The following is a 7,959-nucleotide window of genomic DNA, read 5'->3' as shown; positions in this document are numbered from 1 at the left end:
TCCTGGCCTGAGACTCCAATCTACGATAGCCATGTGGACAACCAGAGGATAAGCTCTAATGAAAGCACACCACAGACTTCTGAAGACTCCTCCACAGATGAGGAACAGCCAAAGGTGGGTGGCCTTGTAGAGTCACCATATCACCCCAGATTTGCTAATGTCTCATTAGACCAGTGCATGATCCAGAAACTGAAATTTTGAAGTGTGAAAAACTTTTATTTGGTCTAGATATAGAAACAAGCCTTGCAGTTTTAGGAACAGGCAGGTTCCTTGTCTAACATTGGGCAATAACCCATAGCAGCCAAACACTGACAATCCCAACCCTGTTGCTAGGACCTAATTTTATGTTTTTACATAATTTGTTAGCTGGAATATCTTTCCAGGACCTTACTAATGGTGCATCTCCGTTCAAGTCACCCTGGATATTCAGCTCAGTAAAGCTGGCCATACACAGGCCGATAAAAGATGCTGATGGTGTATGGTGTCCTCTTGATAGTCCTACCAATATCTGGCCACAGCATGACAAGATAACTGCCGGCTGGTTTGAAGATACCATCTGACAAGGACAGCATCAGCAAGTTTAAGTTGTCCTCTCTCAAAAGGGCTCCCTAAGCCACAGTAATGATCTAATCATTGACCTAGGGGCTAATGATTGGATCATTTTGTTGGTGGCCAAATCATGCAAAAATCTGCTCATTTGGTGAACCAATCACTCTCTTTGAGGCCCATTTATCAAAGGTCGAATTTTGAATATACTCACAATTCAACTGGGAGTTTATTTAAGTAAAAAAAAATAGAATGGCTAATATTTGATAGAATGGTTCTGACCCGAAAATTCAAATCGTATTTGATTCGTACGAATCAAATTTTTCTCCCGGAAAAAAAAAAACTTGAATGTCAGAAAGGTCTCCAAATGGCTCAATGTACCGTTGCCATTGACTTGTACATGAATTCGGCAGGTTTTAGGTGGTGAATATTGAATTAGGACTGTTTCCACAGCCTTGGTGTGATACATCTCACATTCGAATTTACATTTGAATAGGGGGATTGAAATTCAAATGTGTGAAATTTGAAACCCGAAAATTCGAATTTACTATTCGACCCTTGATAAATCTGCCCGTTAGTGTATGGCCTGCTAATTTTATGTATAAGCCCTTTTTGCTGCAGAAAATAAAATCTATAGCACTGATTCTCAAATGACAATGTCCACACCGGTTTAGATGTTACTTTTCTTTGTTGCATGTTAATCTCTGCGGGATACAAGTTACCCCATTGTGGTGGAGGTTTGAATTTCACAAAGATTTACATAACTAATGTAATTTTTTTGTATTTGTGTTTTATAGGAGATCTCTGAACAGATTGTCCAAGAACATCTCCCAAAATCTCACTCTGAAAATGCAATATCTGTGAAGGAAATCATTACAGAAATAGAGTCTTTCAACCATGGAGCAGGCCAGTGCCAACAGAAACCAGACACTCAGTCTAGCCAATCGCAAACACCAAAGAGAAATACCATCAATGATCTGCCACAGGAATCTGTTTGGGATCAAGAAAATAACCATAGACAGGACCTGAATGACAGAAGCGGCCTGCTGCAAACAGACAGAGTGAAGGACTCCAAAGTTGCTACTCAGGACGGTAGTCCAGTTTCTCAGGAGGATTGTGAGATCTCTAACGAGGCAAATGATCAGGAACTTTCCAGCCAAGCACATAAATGGTGTGCTGGTTCTGTCCGAAGGGCCACCTTGGAACTGGAAGAACGTTTGAGGCAAGAGCAGGAACAGCAGTACTCTGCCTCTTTGCCAACAAGGAAGAACTCAAAGAATGACTCCACTGTCTGCGATACTGCTCCAAAGGGAAAACTTGAAGACACTTTACTTGACAGTGCACACGGGGATCACGAAAGGGACAGAAAAGTTAGGATTAGGATTACAGGGTCCACAGAACCAAACTCATCTGAGCCATGTGCGGATTTATTGTCCTCCCAGCTATCTGAGCCTCAGAGTTTGCTGCCCAAACCAGAGAGTCCCGTCTCTGATGTTGAAATAAAGCGCACAGGAACAATAAATGAGTGTGAGACACTTGATGCACTTGAATCTGTTGAGAGGAAGATTGAATCAATACAACTCCCTAAGAGAATAGAAATAATAGAGTATAGCATTGGCATTAAGTCTCCTGATGACAATGAACTTTCTCAATGTGAGGGTGGAGCCACTACTGGAGAGGTACTAATAGAGACAAAGACTTCTATGATTCTGTCCCCGGAAACTCCCTCAAAAGAGATCCCTGAGAATGAAACCGACAATTCTTTACCTTTGTCAGAATCACCCACTGTTTCTTTTTCACTGGCCAGTCAATGGGAAGAGCACAGTGGTATACAGAATCCAGGACCCTTCGATTGCACAGCCAGTTCTGTACAGCCCGATCTACCGAGCCCTCTCTGTCCATATAATCAAGGCTCCATTTCACTGACCGGTGTCACGGAACAGTGCTCCAGTACCGATGAGGATTTCAGCAAGCCGTTCAGTTGCACAGAGAGTTATCCTACGGATCTGTTTGATAATGAAATGATGCACCGAGAAACTGACAGTGCCTTGTCTCAGTGTAGCAGCGAAGATCTGAACTTGATTAGCACAGTCTCTGCAAATATACTGGAGATACGAGAAGTGCTGGACATCACTCCTTTATCCTTCGGTTTTGGTCGTAGCACCAGTACTGACAGCATTAAAGACCTGGGTAGCAACCCTGGCATTGTAAAGCAAAAGGCGAAGGAAATAGAGGCTCGAATTCGGCAAGCAGGCCTTACCACTCCGTCCCAGATGAAACGCTCTGCCTCTTTAGCCAAATTAGGCTGTTTAGAACTGTCTAAAGATGACTTATCAGAGAGGGAATCTGTTTCATCGGACGGTCAGACTTACCCTGATCTGCTTCTCGGCTCGCTTAGGGTTGTGCCCGGGAGCTATGACATTTCACCCGATATAAAATCTGAAGATCCGCCGGAAAAGCTGTGCATCCTCTCCACGCAGTTGTCTTCAGAACCTGAACCCACCAAGCATTGTGTTGAACAGATCAAGACTGAAGAGTGCGTAGTGCAGAGCAAGCCAGTAGAAAAGCCCCTTGTGCAATTTGCCAAAGACTTTGATTCCACTCAACAGGGTTTATCTCCTAGTCCAGAATCTGAACTGACTGTCTCCGAGGGGTCCCTAATGCAATCACTGGTACTAGATACATCAGTCCCCCACGTGTCCATATCCCCTAAACACGAGCATGGCAGAACTCATCCGCTGAGGAGACTTAAAAAAACCAATGAGAAGAAGAGGACAACCAATCCGCTATACAATACCATGTGATCTTAGGAGTTTCATTGTATGTTTGTTGTTGTTCTTCTAAAGGGGCTGGTGTAATATGTGAGGAACGTGCACTTTATTGGTTCATTGTATATGTTTTTGGCATATATTACTGTTTCTGATGCATGTAAGGTATGGGCTCCCCTATCTCATCCTTCACCTTGTAAGTATCTCCTGGCTGCGCATCTGTCGGCCAGTGTACATAGATATATAAATATATAAATATATTTTTTGTTTTTAACTATTAAAAACCTCAAACCTTTTTTTGTTTTAAGAAACGTCTAGCTGAACTGGTTCATAGCTAGTCCTGCTAGAACCTTGGCCATCCTTTTTAATGTTCGTGGGAGCCTGGAATCCTTTCCGATACACAGAACATCTCAGGCTTTGCTTCGCCAGGAAACAGATTCACTGATTAAAAGGCAGGTTTTTTTTTGTTTTTTTTTAAATTTCTAAGCAACTGTGAAACTACCATTTAGGAGATCCAAAGCAGACTTGTCACTTGTGGCCCTCTCTGTTTCTAATCCAAACCTGACTTGCTGAGCATTATGGGAAATCCAGCAGAGCGGCAGTCTTGGCATAGCTGATCAGCACCGGTAGCCTGCGTAGCTTTGTGCAGAGGTAGGTTTAAATAGTTATTCGAATTGAGACGTGGAGCATTCTGTAGCAAATGCCTTTGTTTGGGTCAACAGGTTTTTCAGGGCATTATCAGTTGCCAGACTGAAATAAGGAATTAGATCTTTCATTCCACCCAGAAGGTGATTTTTTTTTATTTTTTTTTGTTCATTGACTTCCATCGTTGCACAATGAACTTGTGATGGGAGGCTGGTACCTTGACTTTTGAGTGGAACGACCTTTTTCCAATAAAGCGAGTGTGCGTGGTTCCTTTGTTTGCTCAAGGAAATCAGGGTGTTGGTATCTCCGGTCTATACCATTGCTTAACGCAAACCCCCCCCCCCCAAACTGATCCAGTGGGCCTGCCCTCCTTTCAGTTTAGCCTAAACCATCGTCACTCCAATCAAGCCTTAATGAATGAGTGGAAGTTCTAGAACCGCTTCTGTTGCTCTAGAGCACTTTGACCCCACAAGAAACAAAAACGCTTTGGAAAAATGTAAAATAAAATGTGCTCATCTATCTATGGGGGGGGGGGGGAGATGCATTTGCCCATTTCTTACTTGAATTCTTCTATGGACCTTTCAAGTTTTATGGCCATATAATTTCATTTGCCTTCGTTCCTTTTCATCCACTTTACGTTCACTGAAACGCTTCACACCTTAAAGAAAACCAGTGGATCTCAATGCTGCCTATTTGTTTTTAATGGAAACGACATTTAAATGTTACATAGTGTGTGTGTTCGCTATTTGAATTTCCAAAAAGTGTTTGTTGGCCTCCCTGTGTTGTCTTTTCAATTGTGAGTGTGCAACGCTATAGAACGAATCTGAATATTAGTAACAAGTGTGTCTGTATGATATGTGTGTGTGTGTATATATATATATATAATATATATATATATATATATATATATATATCTGCATTGTATGTACACACCAGTAACATTGTGTATGTTTTTGCAAGCAAGACTACTTGCTGGAACTGGAAATGCTTATTCGCTCTTCGGATGTTTTTAAAATGTTTTATCATTTCCTCGTAGTCATTTTAGTTTGCTGCTATTTTCACTCGGCCGAGAGACTTCTTTTAAGTTTTGCCAACCAGGTCTCTGGCGTGTGAAACAGTCGTGGCCCCGTTGCTGCTCAGACGAGATTCCCTCTGTAGGTGCCGCCTTAACTTCATGAACACCCGGAAGCTCCGCTCTAACACGGGGCTCATTGCTTTCTTACCTGCATGTCGCTGGTTGTATCCCCCAAGGTCTTCTGGAAACTTCAGTGCTAACTAGTAACTGTTATATGCAAACAGGGAACCGATCGTCGGAAATATTTAGTGATCACCAAAAACGGAACCTTGTTTTTTTTTTGTACACTGTATAAACTCTTCCCAATCACAAAGGAGAAGCGACCTATGACAAATCCTCATGGTTACCCAATCATTCCTTTGTGACGTCATTGTAGGGCATCGGGAATCGAAACGGCATCTGGAGAACCCAAACAAGTCCGATGAATCTTGGCTTTCCATTGACCGCAGGGGAACTGATCCCAAATCCCACGTATAGAGCCCAAACGATCATGTATTTAAGGCACCAAGCTTGGTCTATACGGAGAGAGAGAGAGACTCTCATAGCAGCTCACTCTTGGCATATTTTTGTTTTGTAAATTTTAAAACCCACTAAGATTTTTTTTTTTTTTGTTCTGTTTTGTTTTTTTAAGGGCATTTTTGTACAACAGCTATTCTTTGGTCTTTTACAAAAAATACTGTGGTTGAGGAAATTTATTGTTTACATTGTGAATATTAAACCTGAACAAACAAAAATAACAACGGTGTCTGTCTCTTGTTTGCTATTGGGCGGCGCCACAAACATTCCAGCTGAAAAGGGTTTAGTGTGCGGCCGCCATGGACAGTTGTTTCGAGATGAGGAAAGTCAATCGGAAGGGCTCCGGGCAAATTTCAATTTTACTTACTTATAATCAGGTCCTTCTGGACTGAGTCGGCCACATTTGTGTGGAATGTATTTAAGCAATTTGGATTCTCTATCATAAAAATTGAATACAAGTTTCATCTCACTGAAATAAGACACTTTTTAAATACAATCAATTAAAAATTCTGTACAGTTTTAAGTAATAATCAAGTTAGGCTTCAGTATCTCACTCTCCACAACCTGTCACACTTCATGCTGAGGTCTGGGTCAGATTTTGATTGACAGGTAAGTCTAATACATCCTTTAGGGGGGGCTCCTTTTTTTAGCAGAATAACTCAAATAACCGACTCCAGCACAAACAAAAGGTAACAATAACGGACTCTGGCAAACACTCTGCACGCTGAGAAACCGGATTTGCATCAAAGCCAGTTATTTTTAAAGAGTGAGCACCTACGTTAAGAGTGCAACCCCCCCCAAAGGATGTATTAGACCTGTCAATCAAAAACAGACTCCACCGACTGCATGAAGACAGAATAAAGAGAGACAGGTTGCTCCGAGGCAAAACTTGATTATTGCATAAATGGTACAGAATTTTTAATTGATTATATATAGAAAGCTTCTTATTTTCGCGAGATGACGCTTATATTAAATTTGCTGCAAGGCCAAACATTCTTATAGGAGACCTACTAGTGCTACTAACAGGTAACATACAAATAGACGTGTCAAGAAGATCAGATGAAGAACTTGACCTTGTCCCATAGGGGGCGCATCATTGGCTCAACAGCCTCAGATCTAGCAGCAACCCCAAATGGAAAATATAGGAGTACTGGGATGTTATTGAAGGAGTACTGGGACGTTATAGGAGGAGTACTGGGACGTTATAGGAGGAGTACTGGGACGTTATAGGAGGAGTACTGGGACGTTATAGGAGGAGTACTGGGACGTTATAGGAGGAGTACTGGGACGTTATAGGAGGAGTACTGGGACGTTATAGGAGGAGTACTGGGACGTTATAGGAGGAGTACTGGGACGTTATAGGAGGAGTACTGGGACGTTATAGAAGGAGTACTGGGACGTTATAGAATTACTGGGATTTTATAGGAGTATTGGGACTTTATAGGAGTACTGGGACTTTATAGAAGGAGTACTGGGACTTTATAGAATTACTGGGACGTTATAGAAGGAGTATTAGGACGTTATAAAAGGAGTATTAGGACGTTATAAAAGGAGTATTAGGACGTTATAAAAGGAGTACTGGGACGTTATAGAAGGAGTATAAGGACTTTATAGGAGTACTGGGCTGAAAAGTGCCTATTACAGTACTAAACACCTTTCCAGTTCAAATGAATGTAGTAGTCAGTGGTGGATTCAGATGCTTTTCCTTGTTTCCAACATTTTTATTGGGTTTTCCAAAACAAACAAGATTCACTTTTTACAGCGCAAGTGGAGTATGAATAAGCTATTTAACTTCATACACACATCATGCTGTTTACAACACAAAGGCATAATAAAATTGTGAAAACATAAAGATTATACACGGCTTCTATTCGTGTAATGAGTCCCATGACCCATACAATAAAGTTTAGTAACTAGATCAGATGATTTTTCACCACTTGATATTGTGTCCCACTGACATACAATGGAGACAACACTCGGTCATGTCATCCTATAACACACAAGTCTCCCAGTATTATTCTCTTTGTAGCCCACATTCACCACACCCTGGGGAACATGATCACATTGACCTTTCCCACCAGCCAGTAACAACCCCCCCCACCGTTAGGACTCCCAGCCGCCATTGTATTTGCTGCCCCTAAAATATCCCTGCCATTGAGGTTCCCCCTCTGCATTTATTTATTCTATAGTTTTGCTGCAGTGATTCCATGAACCCCTTCAGCCATGGGCAGAGCAACAAATGCATTTCCAACACAAACACCCTGTAGTCTTGGGGTTTATGCCGATATTTTACTTAAGTTTAAGTTCTGGCCACATGGGGAGATTAGTCGCTAGGAGACAAATCTGTTCTTCGCCGCAACTAATCTCCCCGATCTGCCTTCCGCCTGCTAAAATGTAATTCGCCTGGGG

This window comes from Xenopus laevis, chromosome 2L (genome assembly GCF_017654675.1).
Source record: "Xenopus laevis strain J_2021 chromosome 2L, Xenopus_laevis_v10.1, whole genome shotgun sequence".
Classification (NCBI taxonomy): domain Eukaryota; kingdom Metazoa; phylum Chordata; class Amphibia; order Anura; family Pipidae; genus Xenopus; species Xenopus laevis.
This window is presented reverse-complemented; position numbering follows the sequence as displayed.